Source organism: Sceloporus undulatus, chromosome 7, assembly GCF_019175285.1.
Source record: "Sceloporus undulatus isolate JIND9_A2432 ecotype Alabama chromosome 7, SceUnd_v1.1, whole genome shotgun sequence".
Lineage (NCBI taxonomy): Eukaryota > Metazoa > Chordata > Lepidosauria > Squamata > Phrynosomatidae > Sceloporus > Sceloporus undulatus.
The window spans coordinates 6,998,556-7,014,094 of record NC_056528.1 but is presented as its reverse complement, the minus strand read 5'-3'; the positions used below and the strand labels follow the sequence as shown (position 1 = coordinate 7,014,094).

Sequence of the window (15,539 nt, the reverse complement as noted above, 5' to 3'; positions counted from 1 at the left end):
GTTCACACTTGTGTGGATTCAATTTATTGAAAAGGAAGCAGAAAACATTGGCATCAAAAAGACGTGGGTTAAATGTGTGTAGCGCATGGCCCCCCTCTCGGAGGAACCAGGGTCATTTGAACTGATTCAAACCGATTCATGATCCGGTTTAAAAGGTAGTGGGAATGAGACCTAAAAATGGCTTGAGATGGACCTGCTCACTAGGTTTTATGTTGACTAGCTTCTCATTGGTTTGTGTCTGTGAAATAACCCATCTGTATATCTCTGTCACCGACTAAAATCAGAGGCACCTGAATAATACCAGGATCAGGAGGATGTGAGAAAAGTGGATAGAGATTCTTAACCAGATCAGCATTTGGCAGATGAGTTTGCTATTAGTATATTAAACCCATTTGTTAAGGGCTGGTTTTTAGGTAGACAATGCAGCATCACACTTAGATGAGAGAGAGAGAGAGAGAGAGAGAGAGAGAGGTCAATAGGTTTCATATCGACTACCTTTTTCCTTGTGTGCATCAAAGGTATGAGGAGAGTTTCTGAGATGTTGTCCAACATTGGGCCCACTCTACTCCATGCATATGTCCTGGATCAAAATTCCCATTTTGGTATAAGTAATCGCATGTTCACCTTCTGCTTGTCTCACTCTGTCAACCATCGGATAGTCCTCCTCCTCTCACCAGCCTTGACCAAGAAAGTTGGCTTCAGGGTATCAAGGATCTGAGAGTACATGGTGCGTTTGTTAAAGATAACCCTCCACCTTCCCAAAATGGCAGTCTGGATTGAGGAAGAGGAAGCACTGTTAGGGGGAAATAAAAGGAAGAATACCCAAAATTTCCTTGCAAGATGCCATTTCAGATGCCAGCAACTGAGGGCATCTGGGTGAAGGCGGGACAGTGTCCCATCTAACCAGACTGAATGCCTTTCATGAGCCGATGGTGAAATTGCAACCCATAATTTAGAGCATAATGTGCAGCTTTATGCCAGATTCATCTGGTTCCAGAGGGAATGGCATACCGTATGCCACCATACAGATGAAAGGAAGAGAGACATCTATTTCCTCTGCTGATCAAACATGCATTCAAGGTGGGCTCAATCCTGAAAATGTAATAGTTTTTTGGGGAGGAGGAATGCCACCATTGCAATCCCCTCATCCACAGATGGATGGACTTATCGGACCTTTCTCTTGGCTAGGCATCTGACTGAGGATGAGGCTGGTCTCATTTGGCCTTTCTGAAAGACTAGCTAGTTCATGGCAATCTGTTTCTTGTGTTGGGACCAAGGGCAAAGAGACTTTATCCCCATTTTTGTAGGCTTTCTAAAAATATCACCCAGGAGGTGTGATGTGCCATGATGACCAAAAGCTTGGGGAGCAATGGGACAGCAAGAAATATAGTTGGGGAAATGCTCATACTCCTTGCAATTCTTTGAAGTTATCACTAGGTTCTGGAAGCAGGAAGGGATATGATAGACTGGCTTTGAGCAAAAACATTCACATGTTGAAGGTACTTTCCTCTCTTCTTCATTCATGCTACCAGTTTCCCATTCCTATGGCTATATCCTCCAATTGTCGGGCTTCCAATGGTCACCAAAGGTGGCTGCATGCAAATCTGCACCCGTACGAAGCAATTCCATAAATGTGTTGTACACAAATAAATTGTGAATCTGTGGAGCATCAAAGCAGATGGGTTCCTCTCAAACCAAACAAGAGTCCTTAGCACTTCTCAAGTCAGAAAAGGAGCCAGCCAGCTAGCCAAAAAGGATGACCGCTTCAAAAGTGAGAATGTATCCTTAACAGTAAATGCGAGGAAGAGCTGCAAGTGACAAAATGTGTTTCTAGTAAAGGAAAAGAAAGAGTCCCTTTGTATTTAAACCTCCATCACGCGACAAATCAGCACTTAGGGAGGAGATATAACTCGGCAGTAAAGCACATTGCTTTCCATGCAAAGGGTTCTTGGTTAATTCTTGAGCATCTCCAAGTAGGATTGAGAATAAATCATCCTGGAAGTCCTAGGGACCTTGTGCCCACTCAATTCAAAATTGAGGTCGGGAAGATGTGACCCTCCAAATGCTGTTGTATCACAACTTCCATCACCTCTCACCACCAAAAGCAATGCTAGGGAGAGATGGAAGCTATGGTCCAATCGTATCTGGAAAAAATCACTGGTTGAGAACCATTGGTATAGACCAGTGTTTCCCAAACTTTGCTCCTTCTGATGTTTTAGACTTCAGCTCCCAGAATACCTGACCATTGACCAAGCTGGCTGGGGCTTCTGGGAAATGAAGTCTTCAATGAAGTCCACAGTTTGGGAACCATTGATGTAGACAATAGACTTACAATCATAGAATCTGAGAATTGGAAGGGGCTGCAAGGGCCATGCAAAAATACACAACTCAGGCCCCATTCCCACTTACAGATAAATCAGTGAGCGATCCGAATCGATGGATCGATTCAACAGCAGAGCATGGTTCCCACTACATTTGCCCCGATCGCATTATTTCCCTGTAAAATAACCCTCTTGTGGTTCACATTCACGAATGAATCGGTTCAAAATGGACCTGCTCCATCCGGCTGAAGGGCAAATTTCAATCGATTCCAATTCGCATCTGGTTCACACTTGCGCGGAATCGGTGTATCCAAAAAGAAGCTGAAAAAATCAGCGCTAAAAAGACGTGGGTTAAATGAGTCTAGCGCATGGGTCTAGTGCTTCAGCCATTCAATTCAAGTGGGAACCAGGGTCAATTGAACCGGTTCAAAACAATTTGCGATCTGGTTTAAAAGGTAGTGGGATTCAGGTCTAAAACTCCCCTGAAAGTGAGTTCACCACTTTCCAAGGCAACCTGTTTCACTATCAATTTGTCCCTCAACTTTCTGAAGGTTAGGTGGAATATTGTTTCTTGTCATTTGAATTCATTGGTCTGTGTTTTAGTCTCTGGAGCAGCATAAAATAAGATGGCGGTACCTTCTGCCCATTCAGTCATTCCGTTTTGAGATGTTGTGAACATGCGACGGAGAAGGCGAAGGCAAGTGTCGCGGCGCACATCGCCTTTGCCCTTGCATTTTGGGTGACAAATCCCGATGGGGAATAAAAAGCACTTATTCGGTGACATGATCTCCAGGTGGTTCTCTGGCGTAAAGCCCTGGGCTTTGCAAAATGGAGGTTGCGGAGGAAAGTCCTCTCAATGAGCTTTTGGCAAACCAAGACGTTTCTGGCCAACTGTGTCCATGTACAAATGAAAGCTGTAAGCGAAATGAAAGCAAATGAAATGCAGCATTAGAAGCACTGGAATGAGTTTCTCTCCAAATGTACTGCAAGCTACTGACTTAAACCTTCATTGTTTTAATATGCTGTTTTATTTTATTTTTGGATCTTTTTATTTGTTTTGTCGTGGTCGGGGGGGGGGGGGGGCGGGGAAAATGTATCACGATGTAGAAACTTACACACACACACAAATATGAAGGAACGGTGTCGACTGTCTGCACCTCTGCTGATAATGATATGTGGGCAAAACAAAGAATCATTTCTCTTCTGTAACGGTCAGTAGTGACATTCACAAAGCCATGGAAAACTATTTTTTTCCTTTATATTTAACAGAAACTGTGATTAAAAGGTTTTGTTTCTCCCGAAATCAAAGTCTTTCTCTCTTTCCTGCGTGTCTTTCCTGGTTCCTCCGTCCTTAAAAGTCAAAATGGCAGCTTGGGTGGGGAGATGGGATTGTCCCATTCGGAGAAGAACGGACAATCCTAAAGCCATTTCTTAAAGGGAGCATCTCTTACTCCGGAACCCAAGGATGCAACCTTGGACACACTTTCTTGGGAGTAAGTCCCGCTGACCTTTAGAAAAGAGATCTTGCAGTATCTTTGAGACTAACTGAAAGAAAGAAGTTGGCAGCATGAGCTTTCATAGACTTAAGTCTACTTCCTCAGATGCATGGATGAAGTAGGCTCAGGTCTACAAAACCTCATGCTATCAGCTTCTTTCTTTCAGTTAGATTTGAATCTGGGATAGCTCCTGTTGCCTACTTCTTTCTTGCACTTAATCTCAAAGGTGCCACAAGATCCCTTTGCAGACTGATTTTCCAGATGAACATGGCTTTTCTGAAGTATGAATTCAAAGACATAGGCCTGTTACAGACTGCCAAAATAAAGCTGCTTCGGGTCTCTTTGGAGGTATGCTGTTTAAAAGATGCATGCATCCTAAGAATCCGGAAGCTGCACCAAAGCTGCACTCCAGTGCTTAGGAATGGAGTGTGGCTTTGGCGCAACCTCCGGACTCTTAGGACCCACACCTCCAAAGAGACCCAAAGCAGCTTTATTTTGGCAGTCTGTAACAAGCCATAGCTTTGTTAGTCTGGAGAATCAGTATGCAAAAGGATCTTGTAACACCTTTGAGACGAACTGAAATAAAGAAGTTGATAGCATGCGTAGGCTCAAGTCTACGAAAGCTCATGCTGCCAACTTCTTTCTTTCAGTCCATCTCAAAGGTGCTACAAGATCCCTTTGCACACTGATTTTTGAGACTAATACATCTGTGTCTTTGAATTCATACTTCAGAAAAGCCATGTTAGTCTGGAAAAGCAATATATGAGAATAACTGAGCGAAAGAAGTTGGTAGCATGAGCTTTTATAGAATTGAGCCTACACATGCTATCAACTTCTATGTTTCAGTTAGTCTCAAAGGTGCAACAAGATCCCTTTGCATATTGATTCTCCAGACTAACAGAGCTATGTCTTTGAATTCATACTTCAGAAAAGCCATGTTAGTCTGCAAAACCAGTCTGCAAAGGGATCTTGTAACACCTTTCAGATGAACGGAAAGAAAGAAGTTGGCAGCATGAGCTTTCGTAGACTTCAGCCAACTTCTCCAAAACATGCACCTGAAGGAGAGCTTCCAACTTCTTTCTTTCCATTAGTCTCAAAGGTGCTACAAAAACCTTTTCAGAGAAGTCATATATAAGGAGATACTATCTAGTTTAATACTGATTCCTTCTCTTTAAGGAATGAATTATAGAAAGCCCCGAACCCACGCACTTAAGTCATTTTACTCTGGACTTAATACCTTAACGGAGTGAGTAAGCTCTTGAGATGTTAGTATGTATTACGTTGCTTCTGGTAAGGCAACCTAGCTATATTTTGGGTCCGTCTTACTCATTTGTGGGTCCCTACACATTACACAATAGCACCGTTGAGTAAACTCCAAGTCACCAGATTCTTTGCAGGGAAACCCACTACGTTTCAATGGATATTGTTGTCTCCGCTGTCTTTTCAGAGCATCAAAATGCAATTTTCTTTCTATGCCCATTGCCTGCCTAAAAAAAAGATGTAAATTTTAATGTGTGATTTTTTAAAAATATACTTATATTATATATATAATATATATATATGTATATATATGTATAAAAATGGTAGCAAGGATTATGATTTGTGTATCTGTCCTCATTCCTCTCCGTCCCGATTCCCTTCCGTTGTTACAATATAGGATATTTTTATTTCTTTTTAGAACTTGTATAGTCTTATTTTTTCGTTTTGTTTCGTTTTTAAATCGATTGTAAAACGTCTGGGATTTTTCAAATCGTGTTTTTAAAGACATCGCGGAAAGAGAAAGGCGCTAGTCCTTTCGCGTTCCGGATTGTATATCGCTTCTATTCTGTGTTTATAAGTAAAAGGAGACGACGACGACAACAACAACAAACAACAAAACCTGCACATGACTTGTATTTAGCGGTCATTTATCGTGTCCGTTTGTGAACTTTTTATCCGAAAGGAAAGAAAATTCAGTAGACGCACTTATGTTTATGTGATTAGAGGTTTTCGTTATTTTCGGACGTCGTTTCGAAACGGGGGATTTTTAAATTTATTTTATTATTTTTATTATTATTATTTTACTGTCCGCATTTTGGGGCTAGAAGCCTCCGAAACTGCCAAGGAAAATTTCAAATAAGTGGCAGTTATTAATTAATATTGAAACCGCTTTGTATTGAGAGAATAAATGAACTTGCGGAGAATGAGAGCGAGTGCGAGCGAGCGAATGAACGAATGAGAGAACGAACAAACGAAAGAGAAAAGACACGTAGAATATAATGAAAACCAATTTCGCTTCGATGCTTGTGATTAAAAAAAAGATCTGATGTAGAGAAATCCCTTTTAAAAAAGAAAATGATGACTAGAAAGCGCTGATTTTTTGAGGTTAATGCTGTAGAATAGGAATGTATACCAAATGTAATCTTTCCAATGCTACGACGGATTTATACATGAGATTGATATGCAATAAAACCTGTGTGCTTTTTTAACAGCTAGTCCTCCTCTTCATTATTATTATTATTATTATTATTATTATTATTTCTCGTAGTTTGAAAGTGGGAATGCTATTTATTTACGGATGTGTTTCGAATCCGGTCTTTCTCGAAAAGCAGTTGTCTTAAAATCATGTAGAAAAAACTTTTAGTGCATTTTTTTTGGGAGAGAAACTTATAGTAAAGCATCTTGAAAAGAAAGGAAGTTGATTAAATGTAAGTCTTTTTTATGTTTAGATTTTAAGTATAGGATATGCGTTGTATGTTTTGTCATGTTTATTTTTTATATGTGAGTACTGAATATATGTTGAATATTAATACAGTATCAGATGCATTTAGTGGAGTGGAAGCCAGGCAGAGACATAGGCGCATTACATACCGACGGATTGCAGCGGTCTCCCACCGCCGCCGCTTACAGCATTCAGGAGCCGCAGCGGCCAAACCGTGCAGCTCCCGGACGCTCTGAGGAAGGAGTGCAAAAATCGCGCTCCTTCCTGGGCCCTGGAAAAGACGTCGTGAGGCGCTAGTCACACACTCGCAGCATCACTTGTGGGGCAAGATGTGCGGACGCACAGCGTCCACTACGTCAAAATGGTGGCGGCCATGTGGAATGGCCGCCACCATTTGTTACGGACTCTTTCCATAATAGAAGTAGGGGCATCTAGAGGAGACGCCCCTTTTTCAAACTGGGACGTCCTGAGGACATCCGAAATGGCGGTATGTAACCCGCCATACATATGCCATGTATAATACATACATTTGGGTACCAGGTCTATGGAAGAGGAAGCTACAGCCTCCCTCACATGGTCAGACTCTAGTTTCTATCACCCACAGCCTTCATGACTAATGCTTGGAGATGACTGGAGATGCAATCCAACAACATTTTTATAGAATCCTAGACTTGGAAAAGACCCAAGGGCCATCTAGTCCAACCCCATTCTGCCATGCAGGAACTCTCAATCAAAGTATCCCCGACAGATGGCCATCTATACTTTGCTTAAAGACCTCCAAAGAAGGTCTAGGTCCCAGTCTTTCTGTTGGACTTGATGGCCCTTGAGGTCTCTTCCAACTCTATGGTTCTGTGATGAAGAACGCTGATCAACCTAGACATCTTGTGATGTGATGCGGCAGCTAACGAGGCCAATGTGATTCTAGGCTGCATCAATAAAAGTATAGTGTCTAGATTGAAGGAAGTAATAACACCACTCTATTCTGCTTTGGTCAGGGCTCACCTAGAATGCTATGTCCAGTTCAAAACAATTCAGAAAGGATGTTGAGAAGCTGGAGCATGTCCAAAAGAGGGTCATCGAAAGGGTCTGGAAACCATGCCCTGTGAGGAACGACTTATGGAACCGGGTACATTTCTCTGGAAGAAGAAAAGATTAGGAGGTTAATGATTTGAGCATTAGACTAGGACACTGGGAGACTAAGGTTCGAATCCCAGTTCAGCCATGGAAACCCACTCGGTGACCACAGGCAAGTGACACTCTCTCAGCCTCAGAGGATGGAAATGGCAAACCACCTCAGAAGAAACGTGCTTCAACAAAACCCCACAATAGGTCCGCCTTAGGGTCACCATACGTCGGAAACAAGGCACACAACGGCAACAACAAGGATCTGAAATGTTCGGATGCTCGGCCGGCTTTTGCCCTTGGCTTCAGTTTCTTGCTTGGACGTTGGCCGAGATGCATTTGGGAGAACAAGCATCCCAACGGTGAATAGAGGTACCCTTTTAAGACTCTCCATCCTCCCCAGTTTCCAACGTCAGAGAAGACACAACAGCTCTCCGGACCGATTTTGGATCTTGAAGTGAACACAGTTTTTGAATGGGAAGCAGCGCGAGACAGATGGATGCAGCCATTATGGAGACGAATTCTGCCAAACCGAAAAAGGTCCTTAAAGAAAAGGGCCATTGTTGGGAGGATGAGAACCCCGCATGCCATTCATTCATATCCACTGGGTATTTCGTATCCCGAGGTACCACTGTATATCGTCTAACATCGGATCAGATGAACCCTTATTGTCAGCCTTACTTCCTTCCTTTGCCGGCATGGAAGAGCATGAAGAAACGCCGAACGTAAAGAAAACAAGAATAATGACCACAGAGGGCCGCGCTGGGCCATCGCTATGTCTTATTTTCAGGGTACGGTTTATGTTGCGCCAATGCTTAGACATCCTGCTACGGCTTATTTTATGGGTATGTCTTATTTTTGGGGAAACGGGGTAAATAAATGTACTAAATGTCCCCTCTTTCATGTCCGGAATCCATAGTTTTTAGTGGGTTTTTCAGGCCATGTTCTAGAAGAGTTGATTCCTGAAGATCCTGGAGAAACGTCAGGAATAAACTCTTGGAGAACATGACAACGCAGCCCAAAAACCCCACCAAAAAAGCACTGTAGTTAGTCTTTCATGGCAAACGCTACAACAGGTTGAAATATTTATTGCTCCTTTGCATCCTCAAGGCTTAGCCAAGTCTTTTTATTTCATCTTTTTAATGCCTCCCCCTGCTCCCCAACTTTTCTTTTCCTTCCAGGATCAGAACAATGGACCTTAGCATCCACTAGAGGTCAGGCTGCGACAGCAGAAGGAAGATTGGATGCTATATAATGCAAATCAGGGTAATTTATTGATATCCCTGTTTAAATACTTGAAGTGATGTCATATTGAGGGAGGAGCAAGCTTGTTTTCTGCTGCTCCAGAGAATAGGACCCAGAGCAATGGATGCAAGCTCCAGGAAAAGAGATTCCAGCTCAACATTAGGAGGAATGTCCTGAGAGTAAGGGCTGTTCGACAGTGGAACACACTCCCTCAATGGAGTGTAGTAGAGGTCTTTAAACAGAGGCTGGATGGCCATCTGTCAATGGGGATGCTTTGATTGAGAGTTCCTGCATGGCAGAATGGGGTTGGACTGGATGGCCCTTGGGGTCTCTTCCAACTCTATGATTCTGATTCTTCATTGGAGGTTTTTGAACGGAGGCTGGATGGCCATCTGTTGGGAGTGTTTTGATGGTGTCTTCTGCGTGGCAAAAGGGTGGCCCTTGGCATCTCTTCTAAGTGAAGGATTCTATGGTTATCCTCTATCCTCCTCCATGGACGAAGGGGTTTGGGTTGGATGACCCTTGGGCCTCTTCTAAGTGTATCAACCTCTGATTCTCTGCATTCCTGCATAGCAAAAGGGGTTGGGTTGGGATGGATGGCCCTTGGGGTCTCTTCCATCTCTAGCATTCTCTGCATTCCTGCATGCCAGGAGGAGGGCTGGGTTGGGTTGGGTGGCCCTTGGGGTCCCTTCCAACTCATGGAGCCTACAGTTCTAAGAGTTGCCTTCTACCTTCTAGCATGGCTGAAGAGGGTTGGGTTGGGTTGGGTGGCCCTTGGGGTCCCTTCCCACTCTAGGATTTCAAGTCACACTCTTTCAGCCTCAGAAGATGGCAATGAAGAAACTTGCCATGAAAAGCCTAACTCAGAAAGGACCTGAAGGCACCCAACAACAACAACAACAATAGCAGCAGCAGCAGCAACAGGCAGAACTTTCAGAGAGGGCGGGGCCACGCCTGGTGACGTCACTGCAGCCCAGGTGAGGCCGGCCGCTCAGGTGTGGGGCGGCAAGGGCCACTAGGTGGCGCCCTTTGGGCTCCGGGGAAGAAAGGAGGGCGCCTTGGAGGAGGGCTTCCCCCGAAAGAGGGAGAGGAGGGCGGCCAAGGGAGACGGCTTCGCCCGGGCTGAAGGGACCGAGGAGAGAGAGAAGGAAGAGGAGAAGCAGGAGGAGGTAAGGCAGTTGCTTGCCCGCCCGGCTGGAAGCTCTGCACTCCTGGGAAGAAACGCTACAGAGCACGGTGAGCCTGCCTCCCTTGCCTGCCTTTCTTTCTTTCTTTCTTTCTTTCTTTCTTTCTTTCTTTCTTTCTTTTTTCCCTCCCTCTCCCCCTCTCTCTTTCTTTCTTTGCTTCTTCCCTTCCTTCCTTCCTTCCTCCCTTCCCTCCCTCTCTCTCTCTCCTTCCTTCGTTCCTTCCTTTCTTTCTTTCTTTCTTCCCTCCCTCTCTCTCTCTCCTTCCTTCCTTCCTTCCTTCCTTCCTTCTTTCCCTTTCTTTCTTTCTTTCTTTCTTTCTTTCTTTCTTTCTTTTCATTTCCCTTCTTTCCTTTCCTTTCCTTTCCTTCCCTTGACTTTTTCTTGTGCCTCTTTTTCTTGTCTAGGTCTCTGTCCATGTTTATAGGTCTTCTGCATACTGTGTGTGGCCCAAACCTTGGTTCGGTTTGTGGATGATCAGGACGTCCAAGAGTGGCAATGGTCATTCCTTGTCTTTTTCCATCACGAATTGGATGTATGGGTGGATGTTGTTCAGATGGTTCAGAAAGACAGTCCGATCTTCCTCTCCCTGGCTCCAAATGGTGAAAGCGCCATCTGCGTATCGGAACCACATTGTGGGCTTTTTCCGGTGCTGTTTTCAGGCCTTGCTTTCCAAAGTGTCCCATGGAAAAGTTGGCTTTCACGGGGGGTCGGGGGCTTCCCAAGGCTACCCCATCTCTCTGCTCATAGAATCCAAGTAGATTGTAGTGTGGCAATGTTCAAACAGGGCTGTGACATCTTCCGGAAACAACTGTTGGAAGCCTTTGACGTCCCATGGCCCGCAAATTGCTTTTGACTTATGGCGACCCTAAGACAAACCTATCATAGGATTTTCTTGGCATGATTCTTCAGTCCTCTGAGGCTGAGAGAGCGTGACTTGCCCAGGGTCACCCAGTGGGTTTATATGGCTGAGCCGAAATTCAAACCCTGGTCTCTTGAGTCACAGCCCAATGCTCAAACCACAACACCACACTAGATCTCCAAAATTATATGTTGTTATACAGATATTCATTCTTATTCGCTCTTAGTCTTGCACTGACTTCTTTGCTTACCCTCTCAAAACTTTTTCTATGTTGTTCCCACTGTAAATTTCCCCCTTTATTTAGATACCCCTAATTGACTTTTTATTGCCTCTGCTTTTATTGCCATTTTGTTATCCTGGGTCTGGAATTTCTCCATGCTCCTCGGATTCAGCTTTCCTGCTGGTGTGAAAATGCAAAGCAAGTCACTATGCGTGTGCCTGGTATCTGTGCTAGAATTTGCATAGAAATCAGTTACACTTATCCTTCCATATTTGCAGCTTTGATATTTGCGGATTTGACTATTCACGGATTTGATTAATATGTTCTCTCTAGGAATATCTAGGTCCTCCAGTGCAACTCTATGGTCAACTTGAACTAAAAGTTCCACTTAAAGACCTAGAGATTCGTAGAGAGAATACTCTACTAGGCCTTGTAGCTCCTCCAGCACAACTCTATGGTCAGTGTTTGTCAGACATGTTGGCTGTATAGCAAAATACAATACTATCCAAAATCCACAAAATGGTGATACCTTTATCCAGCCACCCATCATCTGCAAAATACATGATGCAAGCTTTGGAAGCTCCACTGAAACTTGCCAAGAAAACCCCACGATAGAGATTTGCCTTCGGGTCGCCATAAATTGTAAATGACTTGAATGCACGCATACAGGAACACATTCTAGAAGAGGGCATGCATGGCTGGATGGAAGCCTGAAGGCAAACACTGTGACAAGCCCAACTTGTTACACAGATTCTCTTTAACTGGTTCGACTGTATCTGTTTCTCTCCACCTTGAAACTTCCCGCAATGCTCCACCTTTTCTTCAAGGTTCGGGGAAGAATTGTCAACCATTTATTCTTATCTATTTTATTGTTTTACATCAGTGTTGCAAGACCACACAGAAAGCCTCAGAGCTGAGCATGGCTTGGGATCTGAGCCTCCAGTTTCTTTGAAGCCAGCCTTCAGTTAGGCTATGTTGCCTACATTGTGGGCCTGGATTAAGCTGTTGCTCACAGGTCATTGTACCAGATGCTTCCACCGAATGAAGCTCAGGGTGAGGACATTATGCCAGTGGTGGCACCAATGGCTATGGGATGCTCAGCTAGTAGTGGAATAGGCTGCTCTCCTTCTATGGAGGTTTTTAAACAGAGGCTGGATGGCCATCTGTCAGGGATGCTTTTGATTGTGAGTTCCTGCACGGCAGAATGGGGTTGGACTGGATGGCCCTTGGGGTCTCTTCCAACTCTTATGTATCTAGTAGAATCTGCATGGTCTTCTGGTGAGGGCCCCACTAGATTCCCCCAGCTTACACCACTACAGCATTTATATCCTTTGCACCAACGCCATTGTCCATTGTCTGCCACCATCCTCATTTCTGGTGCATTTGTTGTTGTTGCTGTTGTGTGCCTTCAAGTCATTTCTGACTTAATGGCGGTCCTAAGATCATGGGATTTTCTAGGCATATTTTGTTCAGAGGAGGTTTGCCATTGCCTTCCCCTGCAGCTGAGAGAGTGTGACTTGCCCAAGGTCCCCCATTTGGTTTCCATGGCTGAGTGGAGGATCAGACTCTGGTCTCCGACACAAGTCACACTCTCTCAGCCTCAGTGGAAGGCAGTGGCAAATCTCCTCTGAACAAATCATGCAAAGAAAACCTCATGATAGGTTTGTCTTATGGTCACCATAAATTGGGAAACAACTTGAAGGCATACAACAGCAAACATCCCATGTGCTGCTCTCAGCCAGTCCTTGAGTTACGCTCACATTAGTATGCAGAGAGATCTTGCAGCACCTTTGAGATTAAGTGCGATAGAGATGTTGGCACCATGAGCTTTCGTAGTGTAAAACAAGGTTTCTTTGAGTGCAAGGAAGAGAGCCAGCGTGGCGCAGCAGTTTGAGTTTTGGACTATGACTCTGGAGACCAGGGTTCGATTTCCAGCTCAGCCACAAAACCCACTGCGTGACCTTAGACAAAGCGCACTCTCTCAACCTCAGGGGAAGGTAATGGCAACCCTCCTGTGAACAAATCTTGCCACAAAAACCCCATGATAGGTTCGCTTTAGGGGCGCCATAAGTCGGAGATGACTTGAAGGCACACAACACAGGCACACAAATGATCCTCAATGATGCTGGTGTGTAAGGTGTGTTTTGCTACCTTGGTGTGTATGGTGGAAGGGCAAGCAACTATATGGAAAGTAAACAGCGCTGTGGAGGGTGGAGTTTCCTTTCTTTGCAGTCTCTTTGATGCCACGGTTCTCTCTTCTGGCTGTTTGAATTGCAGGGCGGCTTCTTAAGGACTTCTAGATGTTGCATCCTGGTTGCAGAGGAAGCAGAGTTTGGGAAAGGCACTTGCTTGGACAACAACTCACAGATGCCGCACCAGTGACCATGCTGACTGGGACATTGTGGGAGCTGTAATCCCAGAAGGTAATATCTCTATACCTGGTAGGTAGAGATTTTTGTGGATTTTGCATGTTATTGTAGTTTGCTATATGGCCAACATGTGGCCATGTTCTGGAAGAGTTTATTCCTGACAGTTCACCAGCATCTGTGGCTGGCATCTTCAGAGAATGCTGGCATGGAAGTGAGTGGTGTGTGTGTGTGTATGTGTATCCCTATATTCTCGCAGGTTTCAAAACTGCCCCTCACTTAAGTGCGAGGGACAAACGGAGGGGGAAATAATGGGGTGTGTGCCTCAGGCGTGCACATGCACACTTCTGCAACCGCACACCTATATTCATGCCCATGGGGCTTCAATATATTCGAAACTATCCCTCGCGTAAACAGAGGATTGACTGTATATACACAAACACACTATGTGCCCTTAGCTGAGATATAACCCATTCACTTCCATGCCAGTATTCTCCGAAGATGCCAGCCACAGATGCTGGCAAAACATCAAGAATAAACTCTTTCAGAACATGGTCACATAGCCTGAAAACCTCACAAAAGGCTATGTATCCCAGCCAGGAAAGCCTTCAACTTCACCCCGGATATGTTTCCTGGATGTGAAGATACCACATGCTGCAAACAAGAGGGAGCCAATGTGATGGGACTTTACCATTTGAGATATGTCCATCCAAAGTAAAACCATAAAATGGGACTGCAATTGGCTTGTTTTACCTACAGCCCCTAAAAAAGCTCATGCTGCCAAGTTAGTCTCAAAGGTGCTGCAAGAGCTCTCTAGGCACAGCGCCTAAAATGTTTCTAATGCAAAAAGCATGAAGGCTTTCAGAGAGTTTCAGTGCTCTCTGCCTAACAAAGGGGTTTATGGCCTCACAAAGGATTGAGACATCCTAGACCTCATTGGAAATACTTCTTTGTTTTGCTAATGGACTTTAAATTTCCTGGACTCTAAAGTGCTTTGTCTCCCAAGTACCCATGGCCAGAAGAAGGAGTGGCTGCATGCATAGATGTCCTTCTGCATTCAGAGGAATAGCACCAAAATGCAGCCCTGTGGTTAACATCAGCTCCTGTCTTATCTTTAGCACCAATCCCTGATGAAGGAGCAAGCATGGCATAGGACTTGGCCAGTGGGTTTTATGGTCGAAACCATCTAGATGGTTTTGGGATTACAGCTCCCATAATCCCCCAACATTGACTGTGTTGGTTAGAGTTTATGAAATGGTAGGCTAAAACCATCTGGAGGACTACTGTTGCCCATCTTTAACCAAGTGCATTTTCCAAAGCGGTTGGGAAAAGCCTTGGGATTTTTTCCCTGCCTGGACCAGGATTCACCAAGAAAGGGGCTGCTTATGTGTTTGTAGATTTTTGGGATTTTGATGGAAAAGGAGATATAAAAGAGAAAGATAACAGCAAATAGAGAGAAAGGAGGAGATAAGGGACAGAAACCCCTCCTTAGTCCTGCAAGATCCAACTGGGATGTGGACTCTTTGGCCCCATATAGACAGGCCAAAATAAAGCTGATTCGGGTAACTTTGGAGGTATGCTGTTTAAATGATGCATGCGTCCTAAGAGTTCAGAAGCCATGCCAAAGTCATGCTCCAGTCTTAAGGACTGGACTGTGGCTTTGGTGCGACTTCTGGAACCTTAGGACGCCTGTATCATTTAAACAGCATACCTCCAAAGTGACCCAAAGCAGCTTTATTTGGGCCTGTCTGTATGGGGCCTTTGATGGATGAAAAGGAACTGGAAAGGAGTGGTTTGCAGCAGCAAGCAAACCCATTGGGTGACCTTCTGCAAGTCACACTCTCTCAGCCTTGGAGGGTGTCAATGGCAAACCTCCTCTCAACAAATCATGCCCAAAAACCCTATGATAGATTCACCTTAGATATGACTTGAAGCTACACCGCCACAACAAATACCTGCATGGGGAAAGCCAGCATGGTGTAGTGGTTTAAATGTTGGATTAAAACTCTGGAGACCAGGGTT

General features: G+C 44.5%; 1 protein-coding gene across 1 annotated transcript in view; it reads left to right on the top strand.

Annotated features, from left to right (window-relative positions):
- The first annotated feature begins 9,752 nt into the window (after positions 1–9,752).
- ARHGEF16 (Rho guanine nucleotide exchange factor 16) overlaps positions 9,753–15,539 on the top strand; it is a 32,214-nt gene continuing 26,427 nt past the window's right edge. Inside the window, exons 1-2 of the mRNA XM_042478743.1 lie at positions 9,753–10,121; positions 13,429–13,574. The gene's annotated coding sequence lies outside the window, so the exon portion shown is untranslated. The remainder of the gene's footprint in view (positions 10,122–13,428; positions 13,575–15,539) is intronic.